The sequence below is a fragment of the Bacillus rossius genome, chromosome 1, assembly GCF_032445375.1.
Source record: "Bacillus rossius redtenbacheri isolate Brsri chromosome 1, Brsri_v3, whole genome shotgun sequence".
Taxonomy (NCBI): domain Eukaryota; kingdom Metazoa; phylum Arthropoda; class Insecta; order Phasmatodea; family Bacillidae; genus Bacillus; species Bacillus rossius.
This window is the reverse complement of record NC_086330.1, coordinates 357372089-357386000: the sequence shown is the minus strand read 5'-3', so window position 1 is coordinate 357386000 and position 13912 is coordinate 357372089. Positions and strand designations below refer to the sequence as shown.

The following is a 13912-nucleotide window of genomic DNA, read 5'->3' as shown; positions in this document are numbered from 1 at the left end:
CAATCTCTGAGAGGTGTTCAGGTCATCTGGAACGAACTGTAGATTGAGCGGCGGCGTCCTGCATGTGAAAATTAACAGGTCACGCTCTCCCGGAGGGGATTCAGGGGAAAATGAGGGGGGAAGGGGGGGAGAGAGAATTCATGGAATACACGCCCGGTCGAGGAGTGGAAAACATCCAGCTCTGGGGGCGACGAACTCTCTGGAACAGCCGCCCGGTGCGAAGGAAGGAGCAATCCGATAACGCGTAGCCTATAATCACATAGCCTCGGATCTGGTCCGTCCTTGAAGAAGCGTGTCCACACAACTCGCGCGGGAACCGGTTCCTTCGGCAGTTAGCCTGAACCACGCATCGGCTGCTCCTTTACACTAGGGTGACCAAATCATAAACTTGAAAAAACGGGACACATCCAAGGAGGGTTTGGGGGCGATACCCTCCAGCTAAAGGGGGTCCGATGGGCCTCCATCGAGACGTAATCATTGAAACATGCTCTTTTTTATGCTAATTTGAGACCTATAAATCTTTTTCAATTTACCTATGAATATGTATTTTAATTTAGATTGTGAGGCGTATAATAAATAAAAACAACAATTTTGCAGTGGATACTTATTTATTATAAGGATTATGACATACTTCAAAACATAATTAAACAAGATAACCAAAATTGTTGGTAAAAGTTATGTTAAAAATCTTTAGGATTTCAATTGGGGATATTTTTCTTTCGTTCCAGCCAATTTTAAAACCTCTTTCTTTTCCAATATAAAGTTGTAAAAACTATAACAGTCCATTTTTAAATCGTAGAGTACCTGCAAGATTGCAGAAAGGGTATCCACTCCCATCTTGTTCCTTTCACCCGTCCATTGAATGTTCACTGTCGAGGAGGGGGGAAGACGGCTCTAGGAGAGGCGCGACAAAAGTGTATCATCAACCCAAAGTAAATACGGGACATTTAGGCGTCCCGGGAGACTTTTTCGGGACCCCGTGTACGATCGTTAAAAAACGGGACAATCCCGTTTTTACGGGACGTTTGGTCACCCTACTTTACACAGAAACACTTTTTCTGTGCGTTTGGAAACATGTTTTCAAGAAAGAGTTCGCATTACTACAAGAAAGATATTGTAACTTTGTACAACACATGGCTATGGCTATTTTTTTTCGCATACATGAAATACGTTTTTCGAGATCCGAAAATGACGCATTATTTTATACATTAATTGATTTTTCATTTAAGCATAGCATCGCTATTTTTAAAGCATTGAAAAGATAATTCAATATTTAATAATTTGATTTTATTTTATCAAGCTTATTATGTGCTCTAAACAACTTTAATTATCGGAGGCATTGGGACAACACAAAAGCATAAATGTTCGGAAAAGAATCCGAAAACCAGCATAACTGCTAATACTATTTTGTAGTGATACAGTTGTTTTAATGTAAATGTAAAAAAAAACACAAATATCTGTAATTTACAAATAAAAATTTACAGTGTAATGGCTGAAACTGCGTTCGACACCGACGAACTTCAGCTGGAGGTTCACCACAGGAAAAAAATAAGTTGAAATCTTGCGTTTCACTTATGCCGGGATTACAATAGCCTGTTGCGTCCGTCCGTCAAACGATTTCAACAGTCCGCTCGTCTGTAACAAAATATACTAGGCAGAAAAAAAAAACTGGACAAGCTGATTTTTCCCATAATTCTAGTAAATACGATATTTAATCAGTGTCTTTATAGGTTGTGCAAACTAAATCTACCATAAACAAATATTTTTTACTAACAATACCGTACAGATTAATTATAAAGGATTAAAATAAAAAATAATTATTCTTTTCGTCAGATTTTCTGACGGGGTATTATTACACACTCTTGCTCGGCGAATTGCCCTAACCCTAAATTACATTTTGAACGTACTCCACCGGCAAAGCAACCCATTCTTCACTAATAGCAATTTGAAGCTGATTTCAGTTTCTAGGAGGGAGATTAAAATGCCTAACACGTATCCTTAAATTATCCCACAAATGCTCTGTCGGATTCGTGTCGTGAGATGGTGCAGGCCAGTCTGAAACTGTAATTCCCATGTGCTCCAAGTATTCGGTGACAAGTGTGCGGGCGTGCATTATCCTGGTCGTCTCAACACACTTTCGACCGGCTGAATGGTACAGACCGAAGCGAGACTCGTCTGTGAATAAAACCACTACACGGTATAGACTCTAGAGGAAAAGGTGGTCTCTGCGATGCCTTCCCAGGAGTCGTGGCCCCGTATCGGCGAGGGTTATGCTTAGGGACCGGAAAAATTCGCGGCGTTCAATGACATGTAGGATGAACTCCATAGTTCTACGTACACTCGGTCAAATGTCACCCACTCATTGGCTGCTGTCTTGTGAGACGTCTCAACGTAGCAGCCTGTGATTCGATAAAACTTTGGTTGGGTGTTTCTCATTGGCCCAGAGTCATCCAGGTGAGTTGTGAGCCAATAGCAGAGGCAGCACTGAGGTATAACTATTTGTATTTTAGCCTATCGCGAAATGAATTCGCGAATTTTTCCGGTCTCTAGTTATGGGAGGTTGAGGCCCGCGCGCTCCAAATCCATGGGTGCTTCACGCCATGTGAAGCCTGTCCCGAACCGGCCGGCGCAGTTACTCGGAAAACTCTCAATACTGGCTGCGAGATAAATGGATCGTCATTACTGAGTTGTAGCCCACCGCTCGTAGCTGCCCGTCTGCCGGTTCGCTGGAGCTCCGAGCTCCAACCTTCTCTCGTCAAGGCATCGGCGCGAGCTCGTCTTCATTCAAAAAGAACTGTTATCCTCGACCAGGGTGGAAAAACAACGTTTATCAGTGGCAACAAATGCGTGGTTAAAAAAAAAATTAAAGATGTTAAAATGTGAAGAAACCTACGTAGAGTTGAGAATAGTAACTTCCGCTAAATCCGAGGCCACACAGAAAGCTATTTTCGCTGCGCCAGGCGGCCGGACAGGATAGTCTAGTTCGCGCTGTCGGAGAGACGCATGCCGCGGGATTCGTGTAATGATTCCGGCGATGATAAAATTCTACTGGCTCTCGCAGTATGTGAACGTAAAATTAAATCGGTCCATGAATTTAATATAAAAAACAAAATAATTAGAAGAATTTTATCAAGTGATGAAGCAGTTGCCTGAGAGGAAGAAACCAGAATTACGGATTATTTCAGGATAAATTCAACTCAGTCATTGTCCTGCATATCCTGCATTGTCAGCGTATTTTGCTATTAGTAGGGACTGGAAAAATTCGCGGTTTGAATGACCTCTAGGATGGACTCCACGATCCTCTATGAACGCGGGAATATTACACCAGCTCATTGGCTACTGACTCGTGACACCTGCTAACTGGGATGCTTATGATTCGATACTTCTTACGTTGAGGGTCATTCATTGGCTCACAGTCCTTCAGGCAAACTGTGTTCCAATCACTGAAGCGGCAATAGGTTACACGCACTTGGATTTTGGCCTATCGCGAAATGAACCCGTGAATTTTTCCTGTCTCTAGCTATTAGCAAGGCACGTTGCAGCAGAGTTGCATTCAACCCCCGGTTCCTACTGGCTGTCCACAGACGCTGTCTGTAGCTCATACCGCTGTTGATAACGCATCTTGTCTGATCCTTTAGTTATTTTTGTCTGATCCTCAAATCACGTGTTTTGGATCCCCTAATATTTTTTTGTCTCAGCCCCTAATAATTATTTTGACCCGTGTATCTAAGATATAACTCTGATATAGACTTGCACGATTGAGACTTGGGGAAAAGGAAAGTTTTTTCTCAATTTGATTAAACCACTATCTTAAGATCCTGGTTAGCGTTTATTTAAAACAGTGTTCTACAAATAAAGAAAAGGTTTTCGCTGTCTTATAATTTTTTCGACATAATTGAGAGCAAAAAAAAAATCACCGAAATGTGTGGGGGATTACTGACTTACAGACAACGCACAGCTTAAACCAGTGGCCCTAGAATCTTTGAAAATTTGCATTGAAATTCCTTATATAACGTAGGTGAGCACTTATACAGGATTTTTGGAAATTCATCCCCTAAGGGAATGAAAGTTTGGAAAATCCCATCGGGCACTCGGCTAGTATTTCAATGAAGTTATTTTATGACAGTGACATTTATTACGGTTTTTGAAGGTCATTTCCAAGGCGTATCAGTCTTGGGAAGCACTTTAGATCACGAGTTGTATAAAAAAATATATTTTTTTGGTGATGAACTTGTAGTCTGGTTTGACGGTTGAATCCAGATTCACGCCCTGTATACGCGGGCAGGCAATGACCTCAGGTCACGAATATTCATTGGAGGCAATAGAAAAAGAGTAACCAAGAGAGTACGCAGAATTTCATTTCGGGTAGCGGATATATATCCCCCCCCCCTTCCGAAATTTAATTATTCTGCGCACTCCCCTAGGCAACAGAGAACGATCACTTTAGTTTCACTTCTGTCAACGGGATCGCAACGATTGTTATCGCCAGTAATATAAACAGCATGCTGTGTATTTTTTTTTTTCGATCCAATGCTATTGCTTTCACCACGGGTGTAGGATATTAAGGTCAACTCTCGCACAGTCAGACAAAGGGAACCTAAAAAAATTTCCACACAGGTTAAAATAAACACACGGGTAATGACTTCGGTCGTGTCCAAATGAAAGCACGTAGTTATGTGATTGTGACCCTGAACTGTAATTTTTTTTTTTTTTTTTGTAAATTGAACAGAAATGTTCATGTGAAATCACAGATATCCCGGGCATTTATTCTTTTTTTGTTGTCCCAGTGCCTCCATTAGTTCAAGTTATTTGTAAACCGTTCCTTAATAGCTTTCCAGTATTAACTGCGCACATAACCCACGCGAAACAACAGAATTAAGTCAAATTATAGAATATTCGATTATATTTTCCAAATTAAAAAAAAATGCTAGAATGCAACTTAAATTAAAATTAACAATTTTGCGCCAATTTTCGTAAATATTGCTCGGTATTATCTCGAAAAACGTATTTCATATATATGCAAAACTAATTATAGCCAGGTGTTGCAATATCTTTCTTTCAGCATAACAAACTATTTCTTGGCAGCTGGTTCCAAGGGAATCTTTTGTAAAAGTAGGTACATACCTTTTTATCTGTTCTGGCTTCTTTAAACGACATTAGGCAGCCAAATAGGATATTTATATTATGTTTTTCAAGAAATATAATTTTTTGGTAAAACAATTTTAACTGAAATTTTTAGTTTTTAGCAACTCATTGCAGCAATTTGCTTAATGCTTATAGGTACTTTTGTATCATAGTTACGACAGGTGTATATATACCTACTATGTGTGTGTGTATGAACTTTTTAAAACTTCCTTATAAACATTTTTATTACTAATTTCTTTATTCAATTTTACTAATTCCATGTTAATTTAAAGTGACAATGATTTCACAAGTCTTTAAATGTATTTTAAAATATAACCTATAATATGATTTTCTTCTCCAAAATGGCGACGTTTCTTTGGTTCGAAGTACGCGAGCAGTGCACAGATTCGTATGCTTGCATACTTGCGTACTTCACGTCACGTACAGTTCGAACAGCCTTTGGGACCTCTCTCTTCCTGGGACATGTACGTATAAGTATGTACTTCAGGCGAATTCAGACACGGCCTTACTTCGCCTAATCCAGGGGTCAGCAGACTTCCGAAAGAGACGAGCCAAATATTAAGTAAACGGGGTCTCCAATTTTTTCAGAGAGCCGCATCATGTATTTTCTCTCTACCTACGTGATATTTTAAGACAATAAAATGAGAGATAAAAAAATGTATCCACAAATTCAACATAGAGTCTTAAAAATAAAGGCTACTTAAGAAAAAAATTAAGTGTAAAAAATATGGTAGTCATTATTAGAGCTCTACTAATAAAACAAGAAAACGTAAATTATTATAACTATCAAAATATAAACTACATGGACTTTGGAAAATTCATTAGTTAGTTGGAACTGTGGTCTTGCACCGCTTTCGAAAGCTTATCTGTGTCTGGCATGGCATCTATTTTGGGCATGATTTAAAGTTGTGGTCGGTTAATTAACTTCTTAATTAATTTTTTATTTGATTCATTGAAAAGAACGTTTGTTCACATGGATAGGTACAGCCTAAAATTGTTATAACAGCAAGTGCTAGTATTTTTTCTTTGTTGAGTCATAGGTTTCGGGAAGACTGAATTCCTCTATTTTAGACATTTGTTTTGCAGCCGTACACTTATGGCGAGAAAGAAAAAATTTATTTCTCTCTTTCGTACTCTTCCAAGCGGCTGATGAGATCAGATTTTTTTTTTTGTTCTGTGGTAGCCCACAAAGTTGTAGTTAATATTATTAGTAAACCGTTCCAGTATTAACTGCTTACATAGTAAGCACGATACAACAAAATAAATTCAAATTGTTGAATATCCAATTATCTTTTCCATGGTTTAAAAAAAAGTACGCTTGAATGAACATTAATTAAAATATAGAATTAAGCGCCAAGTTTAGAAAGAAATAATCAGGATTACATCGAAAAACGTATTTCAATTATGCAAAATTAACCATAGCTGCATGTTGTACATAGTTACAATATCTTTATTGTAGTTTTACAAATATTTCTTGGCAACTGATTTCTAAAGTAATCTGTTGTAGAGCCGTAGATCTCGCGAGCCGCAGTCTACGACTCCTGGCCTAGGGGAAACAACAAAGTAGTGTTTACTCGCTCGACAGAAGCGAGTCAGCGCGATTAAACTGAGAGAGTTTGTCCGCTGCGAGTGGAATCGCAGGCGAATGGAATATTGTCTGTGACGTGTTAAATGTCTCAAATTTTACATTTCTCAGAAGTAGCACCAGTGTTCCGGTGTATCCTTCTGCCACTCTTTTTAACATTGTAAACATATCCAGTTGTGTTTCCCGGTTGAGATTATTTTTTTTAATACCTGGGTTTGCCCTGAAAGGACAAACATTTCAAATCTGTTGTTAATAGAATGTCACAGGAAACCTTACAATTGATGCAACACTCACAGATCACGTTTACAGTTGTGGCCACAGCGTCGTTTAAAGATTTCAGAGTTTATTTTTTTAACTGTGGGTTTTAGAAAAGTTATACTTTAAATTGGGTCCCTTACATTCTCTCGATGACTCCGAGTGTACGTGAAGAAACATCGCTTGTTGACTTGCTAGCAAAATTTTGGGGGAAATGAGTCCCGCTGGTGACTACGTTTTGGCGCAGGGCTGTAGACTACATCTCGTGGTTGCTCGGTGTGTTTCTCTGTTCGTTTGTTTTCTTTTTGTTTTTTGTTTTCTTCCAGTTCCGCAAGCCCAGACGAGAAGCGATGTGTGTTTTCGCAGACGTCGGGGCGGCGCGAGACACAATGCAAACGCCGATGTTATCCACGTTAGCGCCACAATCGCAGGAAGCGGCGGCGGCGTCGCCGCTGTAGCTCGCGCGCGGACAGATGTGGCAACGTCGCGCGCGCGCGCGCCTCCTTCTCGTAGCTGTTCGGGACGCCTTCTTTTCACAGACGAGATAGCCAAACGTCCGATCATGCATCTTCGGTTTTTTTTTGTTCATTGTAAATAAATATGGTGGTGTTGATAAAAGGAAAGACCATAAACAAGGCAACGGTATTTATATGTACGCCGCCATATTTTTCGTTTGCCGTGTGTCCGTGAATGTTAATTTTGGACAACTCATGATAACTAATGGTCAATTAGGTTAGGTTAGCTACATTATAAATACTTTAAAGCATTGTGAACGGTTGATTTGGTTAGGATAACTACATTAAAGATACTGTGAAATCATGTAAACTGTTTTTCCTAGCCCTGGATAGCTACATATTAAAAAGTTATTTGCTAAGCAACCATAAAAAGATTTTACAGTATTTTTAATGTAGCTATACTTACATAATATAACCGACCATCCACAATGTTTTAAAGTATTTATAATGTAGCTAACCTTTCCTAATCGACTGCAAAATTTAATGCCACACCGGTTTATACAATGAGATAGAACGGGAAAAAAAGCGAGTATGAACTTCGGGGAACTTCGGGTGTGGCTGTCTCGTCTGTGAAAAGAAGGCTTCCCGTAGCGGTTCTCGCAGGCAGCGGCCTCGGCGTACACTAATAGCCAGAACAGTGGTTGGGAGTTAAGAAAGCAGTGTCTTGAGTTATTTCGTGTTTTTGATCTTCATTTAAAATAAATTCGCAATAAACTACGAATAATTGTCTATAATTTTTTATTACCAAACAACTAATATCTAAAGACTTTTTTATGGTATTAAAGGTAAATTAATATGTACAGAAATTTACATGAATTTTGTATTAAACTTTCGTTTATAGCCTTCGTCTACAAAACTCTTCATTTTATAGGTTTTCATTCATTAAATCAATAAAAATTAGGATTTTCAAACACCCTGAAGAATTCAGCTTTCTATGAATTTGGAAAAACAGAAAGTTTTAATTCTATACATTATATACTTACTTGAATAGTATGTAGAAAAAATTTATAAGCAATTAAATATTGTTATATTACGAATTTTTTAAAAACATGTGAATAAAGACGAAATATTAGAAGCAAAATTATTTAGGAAACCACCGCCATATTGATTTCATCAGTATTATACAATTACACTATTCGAAGGTTTAATTTTAAAAATTGGAATTCGTCAAACAAAAGATAAAACAATAGGAGATTTAAAAAAAAAAATTACATAGTGTGTATTTATAATATTATTACTTTCAAGCCATTCTCAAAAGTGAATTAAATTCTGAAAGCCAATAATTTACAGGAAAAAAATAACTATGTGTAACAGCCAGACGCTATTAACATCATCATTCTGCAAATTTACATACTACATAAGTTTTGACGCAGCTTAAATTTTGGTGGAAAATGGTTAGGGCCTAAATCAGTTGAAACAAAATGGCGTCTTTCCGATTCACATGCCTCCACAGTTTTTTGGCCGCGAAGAAGAGTTATGCTATACCTACTACCATATATATATATATATATATATATATATATATATATGTATGTATATATATATGAACAAGTTTTCAAGAACTCGCCAGTGATGTCTAACGAGCAAAATCATGTGTTCTAATGTTGTTCATGCTGCAAATAAACTTATAATACGAAACTCGAACACTAAATTTAAAACATAAATATTTAAAATAATGCCAAGCGTGCTAAATAAACTGATAAATAAAATAGTCGCTTTTCAAATACCAAAATTTCAGGACGCAAATCACACATGTACTTTCTGCGCCCACCACTAGAATACGCTTCCTGAATCGTAATATTTTCTTGCCACCATCAAATGCAGATAGAAATTAGCATCTCGAAATAACAGGAAATGTTGGACTATTAGAAACGGCTCCATTTAAACCACGGCCTTGGACCTGATTTTCGACGAGGAATTTTATTAGAATACTAACCATCTTGTGAAAATTCACTAAACTGTTAATACTATAACATTTCCGCACCCGTTAGAAGTTATACTTGTATGGAATTACTAAAATATTAAGCTTATACATTTTGAAAAAAAAATTATTACACTAAGTATATGTGTTTGTATATTGTTTTTGACGTGACGTCTAATAAGTCGATGAACGCCAGCTGCACGCACGGAAAAGTGTCTCGTTACGCACATTGTCCCGTTACGCTGTGTCCCGTTACGCTCATTGTACGCTCGCGCCGCATCTATCTCTCTTCCACTCGATTGGAACAAACATCGATTTGACTTTTTCGAGGCACATTAAACTTGAAACACTCCCATTCGTTTCCCACTTTTCCTAACATCGTCCTATCCTTAACAGAATAACACAGATTGGAAGAAGTTAAATAGCAAACATGTATAAAAGTTATAATTAAAATAATCTCTTCGCTAAAGTAATACATATATTTGATTTAATGAGTGAAAATAAAAGTAAATTCATCAATTAAATTGTAGATTTAATTGCACTTCTTATTTTTTATCCATTCAAAATAGTGATAATTCAATAAAAGTGATTCAATTTTATTCATAAAAGTATGCAATCATTTCATCAATGTTTTGTTATGACGTTGTCACGTTAAACTATCGTCCGTAAACCAACTTTACAGACAACAATTTTTTTTTTTGCGTAAACGCCCGAAATCAGTCCTGAAACAAACCTTACTCTTACCTATTGAGCTGATTAAACATTAATATGACGTTTCATTAAAAAAGTGAAAAAAAAAATCTAGTGACGTGATATGAACCACGTTTCCTTGAGGTTCCCAAGCGTGCGCTCTACAGCTGTGCTATTTTTTTTTTTTTTTTTTTTAAAAAGATTGATGGTACACTGGCAAGTTTTTTGAGTTACAAGAGTGCCAACAATCTCCCCCCCTTAATGTTGTAGTTTTAAGTCACCCCGAGCAATGGTAGTGTTGGTTGAAGGTTGTTATTAAGACAATACAAATTGCACCCATGTCTTACCCGGGATTCGAACCCGGAGCCCCCGCACCGTAGCCCGGTGGGCCGTCGACTGCGCTACGGAGGCCGACCGCTATCAAGCCTGTTGGAAACTTAAAAGGAGATAATGTATTATGAACACTGTAACTGTGATGCCAGTTTTCTTAGGTATTTTAAAACTTTATACTATTTGAGTTTATCAAATGATATTTTCTGGGTGATTTCAGTAGGTATCGTAAAGATTCATTTGGCACACCAACACTTTGTTATGTCCTCTAATGTTTACGAAAGTGACTATATACATGCCGTTTACCGAGAACTAAGATGCTTACAGATCAAAAAAAAATTGGTGTCGTTCTTGAACATACATATAATGTAAGCATATACATTATAAACACAGTTGAAGATATTGCCCTTTCATCCATGATAGATATTTTTAATGTATATTAAATGTATGGTACTTGAAATTTATATTAATATTTAATGAGTAAACCTGCGTCAATAACTTATATTTAATGTTCAAAAAAAGTTAAATTTTAAGCTAACTTATGTATTTTAAATTCGAAATGACGCAGTTTTATTTAGTATTTAAAACAAACATGACATTATTTTTCCTGTATTGTTTCGTTTTTGTTATGAATTATTTGTTAAAAATATTAGTTGGGGTGTCTACACCGCCACAGACAACAATTTTTCTTCCCTCCTTAAGCTGTAGACTCAATGTCACGGCGGACATGACTCGACAAATCCGATTATAAGTCGTACATCGTTCCAGCCCGACAGAGTTCATGGTTTAGAGTTACAATACCACCACAACATAACACTAAGAACTCAAAAGTGGCTGTCAGCTAATCTTCCCGTGCCAAATGCGTCCATAAAATGCGGTATAGAATGCGCTAAAAACATTGTAGGCCCTATAGGAATATTTTATTTACTGTTGATAGCTGAGGTGCATAACAATATAACAAAGAGAGATTAAGTTTATTTCAGAACAAATGAAGCAACCTATAAATATGTTGATATATAAGCGATAGAAAATTCCGCTGTTAGCTGTGCTAAATATAAAAAAAAAAAAAACACATTAAACAGTTGAAGACTAAGTACAAATGTCAATGTGTAGGTACCCGCAAAAGTAAAACGTAATATCGTTTTTCACCATAAAGATTCACCAAGTAGGTAATAAAGTTTGATGTTCAGTTTTTCAAGGATTCCGTTTTGCTTTATGTCGTGCGGCACGACACGACGAGATTAGAAATAGAATCAACTTCTTGCGGGACGTCGGGGCGCGTATTTCGTCGTGTCGACGTCACGGTAACCTCGTGTTTCATTGGCTACTGAGCGTGTCGTGTCCGTAGTGGCATTGTGACTTTAGCTTTAGGACCAGTGTTGGATAAGAAAGATCCAAGTCAAAACTTCGCATTTTAAATCAAACCAGGAGATAAGTCCCTTTGCCTGCTGTCACGATTCTACAATTAAGTATTTTAGGCCGGTATTCCAAGACACAGAAGTGTTGAATATATGCTGCACATGCATCCTAACCTTTTTCCTAGTGCACGATAGGACACGGCCAGTCCCTTGTTTTTAGATTCTGGTGTCCTATCCGTTGCCGATCTGTTGCCCGAATTCCGCGCATGCGCAGAGCTCACTTGTTGATTTCGTCCAGATGGCGGACCCGCGTCTGGCGCCATCAACTCGTATATAGTCACTTTCGTGATTGTTGGTTGGTGTGCCAAATGAAACTTTATTATAGTGAAAATATCCTTCAATACTTTCTGTAAACTTTAAAGGCAATAACAATAAATAATCGCAACTTAAAAAGTACTCCAGAAAATTAAAATAACACAATTTAATTCGTTCGACAGTGCTGTTATCTGTAGAATTTTTTTCCTTTAAAGATTGTACCGATGGTTGCCAAACGTCCGGTAGAATGCGTGCGTTGCAACCAGTTTCTACCTCGCTCAGGATATCGTTTATTAAAACAGTTGCCAATTTTGTTTCCTTCTCGGGATTCTTTTCGGACACGTTCTGGAATACGGCTAGCGAGCTAGTCTACGTTCGCATCCCAACAAGGCAGTGCTTATTCGCTTCCTTACCCCCCAACGTCTTGAAACACCGCCCTTGGATGCACTCAAGTCTCCAGACTGCTCCGAGGTTTTCGGACAGCAAATGAGGAACATTACGTAAACGACTACGAATACAAGTGACAGGGGCGAGAGTCAAAAGTGGTGTTTAGTCGAGCGTCTGGTGCAGTGTACACCAGCAATCTCGAGGTTTTAATTACACCTGGTCCGCAAATTGAGGAAATGTTCGTATGCAGCTGATGACAAGGCTCGACTAATGACTGGAAAGTCAGCCGGATCTCTAGAGGATGACGATCTCCACAGTTACGACTTACGGTAACTTCCTGTATACTGTCATAACTAGCATTTAAAATCTTAGACGCTAAACGACGCGACGCTTCCTGAATTGAAAATCGACATTTAAATCTGGAAATATACTAAAGGAAATGTGATGAAACGCAAGGTCTAGCAACAAATTAATTGTTCTCAGAATTAATTTAATAGAAATAAAGAATTAAACCATCAGATATTATTCGACAAAAAAAAATAATCGCGAGCGCGACAGATTTGTTAATTATAAAGGTTTTGTTTGTATTTCAATTGCGTCGTGTGTGCGAAGTTACTCAGATGAGTGTTTGAATTTTTTCTTCGAAATATTTGTAAGACTGGTATATTGTAAATAATTTTATTATTCTTATTCCTTTTTGAGATTTTGTTTACCAAATTTATCTTTAAAAATCTTTGAGGCATGTTCACGCCCAGTGATTTTTACAAACTATGTCGCTTGTTAGATGTGCATTTAATGGCAATACAAATTTTACACAGAAAAAAAATTCTTTGGAACTCAGTTGCTTAGTACTGTATCGTAATACTACAATAAATATATTGTAACTTTGTACAACACATGATAACGGTTATTTTTGCATGTATTAAAAACATTTTTCGAGATGATACTGAGTATTACTTACGAAAATTGGCGCATGATTGTATATTTTAATTGATGTTTCACTGAATCATAATATTTTGTAACCAACGGAAAATATAAATCGAATATTCAATAAATAATTGGCCTTTATTTTTTTGTACGTTTTTTTTTAATTTGTGCATTTTATACTGGGAAGCTTCTATCATACACATAGATATATATAATATACATATATAGATATAATGCAATTATTAAACATTAGTTTCATAATTATATAGTAATATTTTAGTAACAAAAATACCTCAAATATTGTATGGTTAGAGACTGGAAAAATTCGCGATTTCGATGACCTCTGGGATAGACTCCATAATCCCCTACACACTCGCACTCAGGCAAATGCCACCTGCTCATTGGCTATTGACTCGTGACACCTGTCAACTGGGACGCTTGCGATTCGATACTTTTTTGGTTGAAGGTTTTTCATTGGCTGAAA

The 13912-nt window shown here is 37.4% G+C and overlaps 1 protein-coding gene across 2 annotated transcripts in view; it reads right to left on the bottom strand.

The window, feature by feature from the left end:
- The window catches only part of LOC134528281 (nucleolar protein dao-5), a 164650-nt gene that overhangs the window by 64395 nt on the left and 86343 nt on the right, over positions 1-13912 (bottom strand). The window lies entirely within an intron of this gene.